We start from the raw sequence: 16,979 nt of genomic DNA on the forward strand, positions 1-16,979 counted from the left end.
GTTAAAAACAAAGGGAGATCAGCCTTGAAAATTCCGAGCAGACGAAATCCCTTTGACAAAGAAATAAAGCTTACTTTAGCTTGTCTCGGGGAGACTTACCTGACCTGGGTCATTTCTTACTTATGCCTCTGGAAATCATAAGCAGAATTTGTACTGTTATCCAAGATTTGATATGAAGTAACCACTGAAAATTCTAATATGATAAGCAACCACTGTGAAGAATAAATGGTACTGTTTTCTCACTATGTAAGCTACTTTATGATAACATACCCCTGAGCCTCATTCCATGTTTTGGTTTGAGCGCTCCCAGTTTGCAGGCTGTCCTTTTTGGTATGTGCACAATAACCTTTTACTCATTACTACTTCAGTGATTCATGGGTTTTTCTTTGGTTATTTCTCAACCTTTGACAACCTCCTCCTACCCACTACTCAGCAGATGTTCTTCAATATTGAAGGAACAACTACAGTTTTCAGGATTAAACCTGCAAAGAGAAAACTGCCCCCAGCTGAGTGTGCTGGAGCACTACTTGGGTCATTCTTCTGAAACCAGCCTTAAAAAATGGTGTCTCTTCTTTACCCCTGCTCTCTCCATTTCAGCAAAATTGGCAAACACAAATGCTGAGAGAAAAATTAATTTTTATTCCCTTTTCTTAGCGTTCTATTTCTGGTCCACTGTGCCCAGAGGAAAGGAATGCCACAAATTACATGACTGCACCACAATGTATGCAATGCATTTGACTCATTTACAAAAACAACTCTGGACCTTATTATGAACCTGTGCCCTAGAAAATAGTGTCTGGTATTCTTCTATTGACGGTAGTCCTGGGCATTCTTTTTTTTTTTTTCCTGGGCATTCTTACAAATTCTCCTTCAGCTTTCCTATTTAATTTTCTGAGGTCATTATGGGTAGTATTTCCTTTATTCTTTGGAAGACAGTGACCCAAATTTTCCCATGATGGATCCTAAATATTTTGTTGGTTAAAAGACACAGGAAGGATAGTCACACTAAAACCCTTAAGTTCACATTTTCAAGAAAAAAAAAATTTACAGAACTGTGAATTTTGTATTTTCTCTAGAATGATAATATTCAAGAAACTTCATGATATATATGGCCCCTAACTACCCCTCTGCCCATCTCTTTCTTTCCCGGGCCCTTGTTCCTAAACTCCAGCCACACCCAGCTGTGGGTAGTTGCACAACTGCCTGGGTACCCTATCAAGCCTCTGGGCGTGTGTCCCTCTCCAGCTGGTTAACTCTTACAAGATCTGAAGTGCAAATCTCATGTGTGATGACTCTGAGAAGTCTTCTGTGAATTTCCCTTTCCCTCTTCTTTTACTCTCCTGACTTGGAACTTGATGCTTCTTTGTATGTTCTTACTGTCCTCTAAGCAGATTATAACTCAGTCTTCTTACGTATCTGTCTTCTTTGAGGACAGATTCATTCTTGGCACAGAATAGGTACTCAATTAACATTAGTAAATGGATATGAAAGTTTCTGGATAATAATGGATTAAATAATAAGATTAAATTAAATAATGGATTAAACAAGAATCCATTATTATTTAAAGAATAAATAAGCTTTAAAGTTGCCTGTAGATATAGGTGAGTCATATTTCCAGCATTGATTCTTAAATTATTTTATGTCAAATACCTGTTATCTCATTCTTAATTTGTTTGCTTTCAAATTACCAATAAACTGGAATTAAAATGATTTAAAAGAAATCTTAAAGTGAAAGTGAAATAATGTTCCTAATTGCACTTTTCTGTACAGGAAAAGAACTGGTAAGAGCTAATTATTTTAGATTTGTGAAATTCACAGAAATGTTTGTAGATTTTTTAAAAATGAAATTCCAAAAAAAAAAAAAATGAATAAATTCCCTCAAACTTGAAAGTTTTTTTAAATGGCATGTGAAAATGACATCAGTTTGTTACCATTTTAAACTTGTTCAGAAATCCAGATTAAAAGAAAGTGTTTAAAAATTAATGAAAAGAATTCAGAAAGGCCATGAAAGCAACAATGACTTCCACATTCCTGGCAAAAGATCAGCAGAGGTGAGTTAAGGGCTTATTAACCATGAAGAAAACAAAAAACAAACAAAAAAAATGAAGCAAGCTTAAGGCTGATTATTTTCAAGTGTAGAGAAAGTCAATTCAACTATGACTCCCAAATTTCTAATCTAAACAAGTTATCTTTTTCCATTGTTGCTTTTCTAAGGAAGTATATTTGCAGATATAGATTTAAATGTATTTAAGTACAAGAGATAATTTGGCAAGGCTTAAATAGAAAGACAGCCAGATACGACCATCTATGAAAACATATAATCATAAATTTCAAGAAATAGTAAAAGAGTTAATCTACAGTAAAGAATAAAAGATATAAAGTACAGAAATAATTTTAGAATATAACACCTCTTGTTTAAAACCACACAATCTTGTATTTCAAACATCTGGGGACAGAATTCATGGTTTGTTTTCTTCATTCTTTACCAAGCCTACTATGAAGAGGTAGGAGTGAAAACATTTGATTTTATATTATTTTTAATATATATTATTTACATTATTATGTTTGTTTTCTAATGCTTGAATCTGTTTATACTTCCCCAACTTCATGGTAACTAAAATCTTCAAAGGTTTATATCAGATCAGCTAACAAGAAAGTTTAATGCAAGCTTTGAGGTTGATTAATTGATTTTAAAGTATCAACAGGTTCATCTCTAAGTCTATATAATCTGCTTCACTTCAAGAAAATTGTTTATCCTTTACTTTAAATTCCCCCAAGAAAGGAGAGTTAAACTCCCCAGAAAGTGCAATACATTTTGGATAATGATGAAACTATACCCTATTATAATCAAATGTGCTCAGGTTTTGTCAAAGTTGTACAACTGTCTACACATTAAAGGATTTTAGTGACATTTTTCCCCAGAAAGCTCTACCAAATGATGAACTTTGTAAAATATGAACATACTCTATTTTACACAAATTTGATACAGCTTTAAAAAATCTGAACATAAAACATCCAAGTTAGCACTGCAGAGTAGAAAAGCTACAGCCTCTTTCAAAAATGGTGCTGTATCACCTAAATACCCACATGGAAAAAAAATAAATCTGACCCCTACTTCATATGATATACACAAAATCCAATTCCAGATAGACTTTTGATCTGTGAAAATTAATACAATGAAACTTCTAGAACATACCATGTAAGATCATCTTCATGACAGTATAGGTGGAAATCTTTTAAAGAGGATACAAAAAGCACTAACCGTAAAGGAAAAAAATGATAAATTAGAGTACATTAAAATTTATCAAAAAGTTCTCCCAAGACAATGAAAAACCTAGAATGAAGGAATATATTAGCAATACATATGCCCAACAAAAGACTCATATCTAGACTATGTAAGGAACTATAAAACAATAAAAGAGACCACATGATAGAAAAATGGCAAATTACCTGAATCAGCACTTCACTTAAGAAAATATTCATATAGTCTATAAATACATAAAAAGTGTTTAACTTTACTAGATACCAGAGACATGCATATTAAACCCCGCAATGAAAAATTGCTACATGTATATCAGAATGGTTAAAATTTAAAAGGTTAATAATACCAAATGTTGGTAAAAATGTGGAACAATGGACTATCACATGCTATATGATCCAATAATTCTACTTATAGATATCTACTCAAAATAATTCATTCAGATGTGCAACAAAAAGCATCTATAGTATGTACATAGCAGCAATTATTTCTAATAGCTAACCAGAAACAACCCAAATTTCCTTCAGTAGTAGAATGGATAAATAGAAGTACATTAATAAAATAAATTATTGGAAAAAAGAATGAAATACATCAACAAGTAAAAGTAACAAAAATATTGAAAGAAGCCAGACACAAAGAATATATAATACACAGTTACATTGGTATATTTTCTCAAAGCAAGACAAACTAAATATAATGTTAGAGGTCTAGATAATGTTTAACTCTGGGAAGAAGAGGGTAATGATTAGGAGGGAACTCAAGGGGGTCTTCTGAGATATTGGCAGTGTACTTTCACTTTATCTGGGTGATGCTTATACAAGTGTTTTCACTTTATAGTGATACTTCCAATTGGCAATACTTAACTTTGTGTATTTTGTGTATATGATACTTCAGTTTTTAGAAAGCTTATTTCTTTAAAAAAAGAACTTATCTCTTATGGGAGCTGATTTGCCTTGTCAAATAACTCTGGTTTCAAAAAATGTTGGATTATTTACAGTGTCTTTCAATTTTCACAAGACTTCTCAGAAACATGTCCACTGAATAATATAAAATTTTTTTGAATAATATAAATTATAAATCATTTGTACACCTTAAGGTAGGACAGTTTAATCATTGCCTTGATTTCGACTGCCACCTAATGGCAAGAATGCTGCACTACACAGAAGCGAACAATCAGGGAGCAAAAGAACCTTGACCTTGGCTACAATTTGCAGGACTGCTCTTCTGTACAATTTATCATCAGCAAATATTAGATAAATGTTTGCATTTTATGTAAATATTAAGTGTACTGTTAGGATATGTATATATCAGGACATGAGGTAAATATGACATTCATTTAGGAGTGTTAAGTCTGACATGTAACAGAATTTTCCATTTCTTTGTGCAAGAAGTTAACACCCTATATAATTTTTATTCTTTCTCTTGGCCATACTTTCTTTAGAGTCCTTACATACTACAGCCCACTTAGTACAGCAAATATCGGGCAGCAACACAATATATGTGGTCTTTAGTGTATTTATAGAGTTGTGCAATTTTTATCACTGTCAACTTTAGAACATTTTCATCACCCTAAAAAGAAACCCCATACCCATTAGCAGTCACTCTCCATTTTCTCCCTATCCCCCCCAACCCCTCGCCAGTGCCTGACAACCACTAATCTACTTTCTGTCTCTACAGACATATCTCTTCTGGACATTTCAGATAAATAGACTCATATAATAAGTAGTCTCTTGAGACTGGCCAATTATATATATTTTTTAATATCTTAAATAGGAAGAAAAAAATATTTATATTTACCCACATTTTCACCATTTCCAGTGCTCTTCATTCCTTTGTGTAGTTTTAGGTTTTCATCTTGTTATCAGTCTCCTTCTGCTTGGGGGATTTATTTTATATTTCTTGCAGCACAATTTTGCAGGCATTAAATTCTTTCAGCTTTGTATATATGGCAAAGTATCTTGCCTTCCTTTTTGAAAGATATTTTCAATGAGTTTAGAAGGCGAGGTTGACAGGATTTTTTTTTTTCTTTTAGTGTTTCACATATAGTACTTCACCACCTTCTACTTTGTATAATTTCCAACAAGAAATGTCTTGGGTTTTTCCATCTTTCTTCTTCTCAATGTAATATATCTGCTGCGGGCTGTTATCCAGGGCATGCACTTGCATGAGGGGGGCTAATATCAGTTTAAGACCCCGCGGAGTCACAAACAATTGTCAGTTCTTGATATGAGTTTTTCCAACCTCTCCCCCACCTCTCATGGCCATCTCCTTGAATGCCCTTTAGATAAGACCTCTGAAAAAATGACGAGAACCCAGCTTTTTTTGGTTTGAATTGACCACTCTGTTCTGAGCCAGAAAGCCCAAAGCATTCCACCCACAGATCCTAAAATCGAGGCATGTGCCGCGGGCCCTATAGCCTTCCCCACCTTCACTTTGACTTCAACATGTAGCTTCTCAAGGGATGTCATGTACTTCCTAGAAAAGTAATAAAATGTATTTCGGCTTTTCTGGTAGCCTGTTGCTGAACTGTGGCTCACCATTGCACACTTTCTGCTCTAATTAAGAAATATTGATTTAACAAGATCATAACAAGCATCCTTATAAGTGAAATAAGATGCAGGAGGGCCAAGAGTCAGAGGAGATGTGAAGACAGCGGCAGAGCTGTCTGAAGGTGGAAGGGAGCTATGTCAATGAATGCATAAGCCGCTTTTCCAGCCTCACAACCTAGAAAAATCAAGGAAACAGATTCTCCCCTAAATCTTCCTGCAAACACTTCAGTTTCAGCCCAGCGAGATCCATTTCAGACTCTGACTATCAGAAATGCAAAATAAGTTGGCATTACTGTAAGCCACAAAGTTTGTGGTAATTTGTTATAGCATTAAAAGGAGAGGGATACACCTTTTTTTCCATACATTTTGTCTATTTTTGTCTGTTTGTTTAACGTGACAGGGTGAATCCAGTCTCTTTACCACATCCTGGCATGAAGCAAAAGTCCCCGTCAGTTCTGTTTTTTGTTTTGTTTTGTTTTCATCCAAGCTAACAATTCCAGTCAGGTAGAAACTGAATATGTGTAAAAACTCTTCCTCAAAAGTCAGATAAACTGAAATAAGTGTTGAGGGGCTTGTATATAAGGAAAAATCCTAAGGTAGCAAAGAGAAGCCAAAAATATAAGACCAGAATAGAAAACTGAGCATGAAACTATCAGAAGAATATTCAGCTTCACTATATATTAAAGTACACATATAACAAATAGAATTGTAATGTATAAAGTAAGCATGTAGTCAAAACATTCCTGACTTAGAAGTTTTTTGTTCCATCTGCGGTGGGGGGCGGGGGGGACGGTGGGCAGGGAAGTAAGCATTTTTGTTTTATCTATGGGATGACTTTAAAGAAGACAAACAGGAATAATAATTAAAACATTTATATTGGTTACTGAGTTGAGGTTTTGTCTCCCTGAACCCACAATTTAGTTATACAAGTCAATCTTCTACCCATCTTGGGAGGAAAGAACTACCTCCTCTCACCCTAAATAAGATAGGTAGAGTCAATATGTGAAAATATTCTCTTAGTTTGGAGTTCCCCTATGGACAGTTTTCTTTTCTATTTTTTTTTATTCTGGTAAAATAAACCTAACAAATTTACCATCTTAACGACTTTAAGTGTAGTTAAGTAGTATTAAATACATTGATAAAATGAGGAATTGTCAAAAAATACATTGATGTTGTGAAACCATGACAATCCATTTCTATAACTCTTTTTATCCTGAAAGACTGAAATTCTATGCCCATTAAGCAACTCCCATTCCAATCTGCTTTCTGTCTCTATGATTTTGATTACTCCAAGTAACTCATATAAGTGGAATTATATAGTATTTGTCTTTTTGTGATGGGCTTATTTCACTTAGCATAATGTCCTGATGGTACGAAGGAAATTAGAATTTCCTTCCTTTTTAAAGCTGAATATTCCATTGTGTGTGTATATATATATATATATATATATATATATACATACCACATTTTACCTTTCCCTTTATCTGTAGACTGGCACTTGGACTGCACCCATATTTTAGCTAGTGAAAAATGCTGCTATGACTGTGGTATACAAATAGCTAATCATGATCCCTGCTTTCAGTTATTTTGGGTATATATCCAGAAGTGGAATTGTTGGATCATATGGTAATTCTATGTTTAGTTTTTTAAGAAACCACTATAACTGTTTTCCACAGCAGTTGGACCATTTAACAAGCCATCAACAGCAATCAAATGTTCTAATTCCTCCATATCCTCTCCTTGTTTTCTGTATTTGTGATGATTGCCATTCTAACAGTATGAAGTGGTATCTCAGTGTAGTTTTGATTTGCATTTCCATTATGATTCTTGATGTAAAATATCTTTTCATGTGCTTATTGGCCTTTATGAAACACAAGCTGGAATCGAGATTGCTGGGAGTAATATCAATAACCTCAGATATGCAGATGACACCCACCCTTATGGCAGAAAGCAAAGAACTAAAGAACCTCTTGATGAAAGTGAAAGAGGAGAGTGAAAAAGTTGGCTTAAAATTCAACATTCAGAAAATTAAGATCATGGCATCCAGTCCCATCACTTCATGAAAATAGATGGGAAAACAATGGAAACAGTGAGAGACTGTATTTTATTGAGCTCCAAAATCACTGGAGATGGTGACTGAAGCCATGAAATTAAAAGATGCTTGCTCCTTGGGAAAAAACCTATGACCAACCTAGACAGCATATTAAAAAACAGAGACACTACTTTGCCAACAAATGTCCATCTAGTCAAAGCTATGGTTTCGCCAGCAGTCATGTATGGATGTGAGAGTTGGACTATAAAGAAGCTAAGCGCAGAAGAATTGATGCTTTTGAACTGTGGTATTGGAGAAAACTCTTGAGTGTCCCTTGGACTGCAACGAGATCCACCCTGTCAATCCTAAAGGAAATCAGTCCTGAATATTCATTGGAAGAACTGATGCTGAAGCTGAAACTCCAATACTTTGGCCACTTGATGCGAAGAACCGACTAGTTGGAAAAGACCCTGATGCTGCGGAAAACTGAAGGTGGGAGGAGAAGTGGACAACAGAGGATGAGACGGTTGGATGGCATCACCATGAGTTTGGGTAAACTCCGGGAGTTGGTGATGGACAGGGAAGTCTGGCGTGATGCAGTCCATGCGGTCGCAAAGAGTTGGATATGACTGAGCGACTGAACTGAACTGAATACTTTCTTTGGAGAAATGTCTATTCAAGTCTTTTACCCATTTTTTAGTGAAGATATATATATAATATATATATTCTCTTCAGATTTTCCATTACAGTTTATTACAAGATATTGAATATAATTCCTTGTGCCATACAATAGGACCTCATTATTTATCTATTTTAGATACAGTCAATTGTATCTGTTAATCCCAAACTCCTAACTTATCCCTCCCCTTGTTTCCCCTTTGGTAACCATAAATTTGTTTTCTATGTCTGTAACTCTGTTTCTATTCTGTAAATAAGTTCATTGTATCTTTTTTAGATTCCACATATAAGTGATGGCATATGATATTTGTCTTTGTCTGACTTACTTCACTTACTATGATAATATCTAGGTCCATCCATGTTGCTTCAAATGGCATTATTTCATTCTTGCATTCTTTTTCATGGCTGAGTGATCTTCTACTGCGGCTTCCCAGGTGGTATTAGTGGTAAAGAATCTTCCTGCCAGTGCAGGAGCCCCAGAAGATGTGGGTTTGATCCTTGAGTCGGGAAGATCCCCTGAGTAGGAAATGGCAACCTGCTCCAGTATTCTTGCCTGGAAAATTCCATGGACAGAGGAGCCTGGTGGGCTACAGTCCACGGGGTCACAAAGAGTCACACATGACTAGGTGACTGAGCATGCACACGGCAGGATATAAAGTTAATATACGAAAATCAGGTAAATTTCTGTAAGGCTATATATTGTCACCCTGCTTATTTAACTTATATGCAGAGTACATCATGAGAAATGCTGGGCTGGAGGAAGCACAAGCTGGAATCAAGATTGCCTGGAGAAATATCAATAACCTCAGATATGCATATGACACCACCCTTACGGCAGAAAGTGAAGAAGAACTAAAGAGCCTCTTGATGAAAGTGAAAGAGGAGAGTGAAAAAGTTGGCTTAAAGCTCAACATTCAGAAAACTAAGATCATGGCATCCGGTCCCATCACTTCATGGCAGGTAGATGAGGAAACAGTGGAAACAGTGGCTGACTTTATTTTTCTGGGCTCCAAAATCACTGCAGATGGTGATTGCAGCCATGAAATTAAAAAACGCTTACTCCTTGGAAGGAAAGTTATGACCAACCTAGACAGCATATTAAAAAGCAGAGACATTACTTTGCCAACAAACGTCCATCTAGTCAAGGCTATGGTTTTTCCAGTGGTCATGTATGGATGTGAGAGTTGGACTATAAAGAAAGCTGAGTGCCGAAGAATTGATGCTTTCGAACTGTGGTGTTGGAGAAGACTCTTGAGTGTCCCTTGGACTGCAAGGAGATCCAACCAGTCCATCCTAAGGGAGATCAGTGCTGGGTGCTCATTGGAAGGACTGATGCTGAAGCTGAAACTCCAGTACTTTGGCCACCTGATGCGAAGAGCTGACTCATTGGAAAAGACCCTGATGCTGGGAAAGATTGAGGGCGGGAGGAGAAGGGGACGACAGAGGATGAGATAGTTGGATGGCATCATCGACTCGATGAACATGGGTTTGGGTGGACTCTGGGAGTTGGTGATGGACAGGGAGGTCTGGCGTGCTGCAGTTCATGGGGTTGCAAAGAGTTAGACATGACTGAGTGACTGAACTGACCTGAACAACAATCTGAAGAGAAAATTAAGGAAACAGTTTCATTTACAATAGCATCAATGAGAACAAAACACAAATTAACTTAGCAAGGAGTTGAAAGACTTGTACAATGAAAACTATAAATCATTGCTGAAAGAATTTAAAGAAGATATACATAAAAGGAAACACATCCCTTTTTAATGGACTGGAAGACTTAATGTTGTTAAGCTGTCAATACTACCCAAAGTGATCTACAGATTCAATGCAATCCCTACCAAAATCTCAACGACATTTTTGCAGAAATAGAAAACCTCTCCTAAAATTCATATGGAATGACAAGGGGACCAAAGTAGCCAAAACTATTTTGAAAAAGAAGAACAAAAATGGATGACTCACATTTTCTGGTTTTCAAGCTTATTACAAAGCTACAATAATCAAAACAGTGTAGTAACAGCATAAAGACAGACATATAGACCAATGGAATAGAGAATCAAGAAATAAGCCCTCATGAATGTGGTCAAGTGATTTTTTTCTACAAGAGTGCCAATCCTAAAATTTACATGGAACCATAAAGGACCCAGAATTGCCAAAGTAATCCTGAGAAAAAAGAACAAAGCTGAAGATATAACCCTACCAGACTTCGGACAACACTACAAAACTATAGGGATCAAACCCATGTCTCTTGCATCTCCTGCATTGGCAGGCAGATTCTTTACCACTGTACCATCTGGAAAGCCCTTATATCCTGCTACTTTGCTGAACTTACTAGTTCTAACAGTATTTTTTTTGTGGAATCTTTAGGGATTTCTACCTATAGATCATATCATCTTCAAAAGAGATCATTTTACTTCTTCCTTTCCAACTTGGATGCTTTTTACTTCTTCTTGCCTAATTACTCTGGCTAGAGCATCCAATACTATGCACTTACCTAATTCTCTCTTTTTATAATAGGGAAACTAGGATCAAGAAAAGATAAGTGATTTCTTCAAGGTCTCATTGCTAAATAGGAACAGACCCAAGATTAGAAAACTCTATGCTCCGTACTCCCAGCCTAGCATTCTTTCCATTATTGTACCAGCTCAACAAAGATTGGGTTTTCTGTATTCCAGACATGTGCATCCTGGTATTAATACTTTAATATGTATAGTGGAACTACCCACCATTCAAATGGCATGCAATTGCCACTATCATAACTATTGTGTTGGTTAACCTGCAGACAACTATTATCCATATCTACATGGCCTTTAATTTGAAATGTATAAGTATTTATCATTTTTATTAACATTTTACTAGGAAAAATTCCATATATATAGAAAAATGAAAAAAAAAATTTAACACCCTCCATTACCTTCTCCCCAGAATAGACTTAACATTTGTCAACACTTGTCATACTTTTTGTGTATTTTTTTCCCTAAACCACTTAAAAATAAATTGCAGGTGCCATGGCACTTTACCCCTAGACAGTTTACTGCTAAATAGGCATTTTACCCCTAAATAATTTACTGCTAAATAGGCATTTACCCCTCAATAATTCAGCAAGCATGTTCTAGGAGAAAGGATATTTATATACATAACCTCCCTACCACACCAAAGAAAATTATTAAGAAGTTTACGATATCATCTAATTTCTGATTCATACAATTTCCACAAGAGATATTTTTAACATTTGCTCTTTTAAAACAACGGCTCCTACTGAAGAGCTATCAAAAGAACCTATGGAGAAAGCAAAGCAGAGGTTATTACATACTGTGGTAAAGGAAAATTACCACTTCCAAGATCAAGTTTTAAGTGCATTTCAGAGGAGGGAGGGCAAAGACAGGAAATATAGGTTTGGGGAAGTCATGTTTAAAGTTGGTCTTTTGATTGTGGGAGTGCGAAGTTCATGAGTGGACAAGCGGACATTGTTCAGAGTGGACAAGTTGATGACATAATAGGTTAAGATTGGTGGACAGAATGAGGAGAGGCTTTCCAAACAAATCTTGAAGACTAACAGTTGTTTGATGCTATTTTAGATTTCAAGAAAAGTGCAAGGACAGTACAGAGTCCTCTTATACTCTGTTGCAGTTTCCCTTAATATTACATCATTGGGCTTATTTGTCAAAACTAAGAATCCAACACTGGGACATCACTATTAACTGTACTACATGTTTTACTCAGATTTCATTAGCTTTTTTAAACAACATTTTTCTATTCCATCATCCAATCTAGGATACCACATTGCATTTAGCTGTCATTTCCTCTTAGTCTTCTCTAGTCTGTAGTTTTTCAGATGTTCCTTGTTTTTAATGACCTTGGCAACTCTGAGGTCAGATATTTCTGTAGAATGTCTCTCAATTTATACTTGTCTGAGATTTTTCTCATGATTAAACTAGGATTATGGGTTTTGGGGAAGAATGCCACAGAATTGAAACCCCTTTCTCATTACATCATATTAGGGTATACATGATATCTACATGACACCACCAGTAATGTTAACCTTAGTCACCTGGTTAAGATGGTACCTGCAGTTTTCTCTACTGTGAGGTTACCATTTTTCCCATTCTACACTCTGTTGTTTAGAAATGAGTCACTAAGTCCAGCTTTATTCCAAAGCAAGAGAGGTGGTAACTAAGGTCCACTTTAGGAGGTGGCAACATCCACATAAATTATGTAGAATTCTTCTGTAAGGAACATTTTCTCTTTTCCCCCATTTATTTCAATCATTTGTCTATACCACCATGGACTTGTGGACATGTGCTTTATACTTTGGGTTATAACCTAATACCACATTATTTTGTTGCTCAAATTGTTCCAGCTTTGGCCATTTAGAGTTCCTTCAGTTTGATTCTTGTGTCTCTTTGACGTGCTCAATTATCACTAATTTTTTTAGCACTTCCAGACTTGCTGGTACTACAAGATGCTCTAAGCTCATCTTGTATTTTCCCGCCCCAACCAAGAATCAGCCATTTCTCCTAACAGTCCTGATTTGTTTTAGTAGAGAATGTGTGTATGTTAGAGAACGGTATTTGCTTATTTAATACCAACAACATTTTGTATAGAGCTATAGCCAATTAACAATATTGTGATAATTTCTGGTGAACAGTGAAGGGACTCATCCATACATATACAAGGATACAGAGAACGGTATTTAGAAACGAAGATTGGGTGTTGGCAGTTCTTATTGCTACTGGTCCTTGCTCTTTTTGAAGAAGATATAAAATTTTTCATCATAAGTTAAAATAGTTGTAAAAGACATTTTCCATGGCATTTTAAATACTGCCTTTAAAAAGACTGTGACTTTTATCTTTTACATGTGCAAAAAATGAAACTAGATAGTTTAATAATTTGATATCTACCATTATATCAAAGACTGATTAGCTGTTTACCCAACCTACCTACTTCCTCTGCTTCATAGGCGAAAAACACCTCTTGAAGTTAGACATGGCCATGTAAACTGAATTCTGGACAACAGAATGTGAATGGAAATGATTTATGTTGCTTCCCAGTCTGGTCTGTAACAATTACCAATGCATGATCTGCAAGCTGCTCTCTTTCCTCCCACTTCCACCAGTTAGATATTGAGTAAGTAAGCCCCTATCTCCCTTCCAGCTATTAGACTTCTCTATGAATCAGAAATTTCTATTTCAGCCATTGAGATTCAAAAATTGATTTAAAAAATAAGGCAGATCAATTTTTTAAAGTATATATGTTAATTGAGGACCCACATATTGAGTCCTTAAAAATTATCCTTCCTGTGAACCCTAAGAGTCTGGAGTGTCCCCCAGGGTAAGCATTCTGTCTTTGGGAACACTTGTAGAAAGGTTTTCTGTCTATTTGGGGTAGTTGAAGAGCTCTGCTCCACACTGTGAAGACAAGTAGCATGAGTGATAAGTAAATTTTTCTTTTTTTGAGCCACTGAGAATTTCAAGTTATTACTGCAGCAAAATCTACATCATCTTCAAGGTAGAAACTGTTATCTAAAGTGAGATGCTACCATAACAAGAACCTAAAATAATTAAGAGAGATGGGAAGCAGGAAGGAAACCATTTTCAGAGGATGGAGCAAGAGCAATCCATGATATACAGTGGCGAAACATTTCACAAAAAGGTTGTTCACAGCTAATTTGGAAGACAGGTCATGTAATAAATCTAGAGTTTAAGGGGAAGATTGGAAAACAAAATGTTGTGTGTTCATCGCTGTTGGCTGCATTCGGCAAGATATTACAACAAAGAGATGAAGTGGGAAAAGAACTGACCAGTTTGTAAGCAAGAATGAAAGGAACAGACTCCAATTTGAGAACTTGGCTGCTGTCTATGGGGTCGCACAGAGTCAGACATGACTGAGGTGACTTAGCAGCAGCAGAGTTGAAATAAGTAACTACTTCTCAACCCCAAATAGTTTGATACAACTGAGAAATGTTTGGAATGACAAAGGATGACTAAAACTCAGCCTGGAGGCAATGTATCAAAATAAAAGAATGGCTTTTTCACCCATTTTTAAAAAACTTTTAATGAACGGACTAAAAGGTCCCAGATCAAAGATCCAACCAACAAAAGTCCTTTGGACACAGTGGCTTAGGGAAAAGAGACTAAGGCAAAGTAACTCTTTCATCAAAGTTTGGTAAACCTATGTAATCACTGTGAGAGAGAGGGAGATGGGAAGAAGAGAGGGAGAGGTAGAGACAGGAGGATGAACCAGGGCTAGAAAACAAATTAGATACCAAATGAGAATTGACATTTTGAAGGAAGTATGGAGCTGATGAAAATGACTAGTTTGGACTTTTCCCCTCTCCTGGTTATGTTTCTGAGAGAGTTGTACTTCCAAAATAACCACTAGCCTAAATGTCTTTTCACCTTTAGAACTCCATCTGTGTACACAAAGCAGACTAAGAAAGCTGCTCAGCCCCTAAGGAGGTCATATTACCCCCCAAAACCTATTCCAGAAGGAGACACAGAGGATAACAGAAAAGGAAGAATCAGTCACAGAAAGAATCATGAGTAGTGGAGAACAGTGAACAAAGGAGCCACTTACAGGGAGCAGAGCCAGGGCTTAATCAAAGAACATACCCCACTCCCCAGAGTGATAAAGGGTCCTCAAAACAGCTGCCCACAGGATTTCACAACTACCGCAGATGAGCCTCTACTTCTGTTATTCCTTTCAAACGGGATTCTTTGCTGTGCCTATCTCATCCATAGGGACAGACAACTTGTCTTCTGGCATGGGTGCTTAGATCAAAAGAAGGAACATCTGTACCTAATGTAGAGATAACTACATGTAACTCTCAGATTCTGGGTTTTGAACTAAATGTCCTGACTAGATGATGTTTTTGGTGTGTCTACCCTGGGAAGGAGATAGATGTATTTTGCAAGCAAGGAGGAGAATTAAATGAATATTTAACGACCAGAAGAGTGGAAACAAATATTGCTATTCCCTAGTATTCCTGATTTTCTTCCTTCCAGGCACATAGTGGGACTACACATGCTTGCCCGCTTGAAGTTAGTAGTGGCCATGTGATTTGTTTTGGCCAATAAAACTGAATAGAATTGAAGAGTGTCACTTCCAGGAGGAAGCCTTATAAGAGTTGTTGCACAGTTTGACCTTCTCCCTCCGCTGGTTGTAGTTCTGTGATGTTTCAGAGAGTGAAGCCTCAGCCGACCAGCATCTTTTAGTGAGAACAACATGGAGCAGAGCCCATGGACAATAGCATGAGTGAGGAGTACACTATTGTTCTAAGCCACTAATTTTGAGGATGCTACTGAGGCAAAATCTAGTCTCTTCTGATTAACTCAGAAATAAAAAAGATAAACAGGAAACAGCTTGTGTTCAACTAAAAAAAAAAGGCAAGATGTTTTAAAATAGGAAAATCTAAAAATAACAATCTTTAAAAGTTTTTTTTTTAATTGTCTAATTGTCTAATTTTTGTTTAATTGTCTAATTGCTTGGAAACACAATCAATGCCTATTTGTTGTTGTTCGGTCGCTCAGTGATGTCTCTGCTTTTTAATACGCTGTCTAGGTGGGTCATAGCTTTTCTTCCAAGGAACAAGCATCTTTTAATTTCATGGCTGCAGTCACCATCTGCAGTGATTTTGGAGCCCAAGGAAATAAAGTCTGTCACTGTTTCCACTGTTTTCCCGACTATTTGGCATGAAGTGATGGGACTGGATGCCATGATCTTAGTTTTTTGAAAGTTGAGTTTTAAGACAACCTTTTCACTCTCCTTTTTCACCTTCAACAAGAGGCTCTTTAGTTCCTCTTTCCTCTATGCTTTCTGCCATAAGGCTGGTGTCATCTGCATTTCCGAGGTTATTGATATTTCTCCCAGCAATCTTGATTCCAGCTTGTGCTTCATCCAGCCCAGCATTTCGCATGATGTACTCTGCATATAAGTTAAACAAGCAGGGTGACAATATACAACCTTGATGTACTTCTTTCCCGATTTTGAACCAGTCTGTTGTTTCATGTCTGGTTCTAACAGTTGCTTCTTGCCCTACATAGGGGTTTCTCAGAAGGCAGGTAAGATGGTCTGATATTCCCATCTCTTTAAGAATTTTCCAGTTTGTTGTGATCCATCTTTTGCTTTGGCCCCTAATAATCTCAATTTTGCAACTTTAATTATATATCTAATAGTTATATATCTATATATATCTAATATCTATATCTAAATCTAATAATAATATATCTTATATATCTAATATCTATATATATCTAATATACATATCTAATGTATCTATCTAATTATAGATCTAATAGTTTCCATATCTTCATTCTGAAATTCTTACTGGTCTTGATTTCCTTTTCATTCTTTTTCAGATATTTAAATTTATATATATATATTTTTCTGTTCAAAGTATATGTATTTCTGAAGCTATCTCAAATCCCAATCACTTTTGATTATATTTAAAAACAGGAACAAAAAA

The sequence above is a fragment of the Cervus canadensis genome, chromosome 2, assembly GCF_019320065.1.
Source record: "Cervus canadensis isolate Bull #8, Minnesota chromosome 2, ASM1932006v1, whole genome shotgun sequence".
NCBI classification, from domain to species: Eukaryota; Metazoa; Chordata; class Mammalia; order Artiodactyla; family Cervidae; genus Cervus; species Cervus canadensis.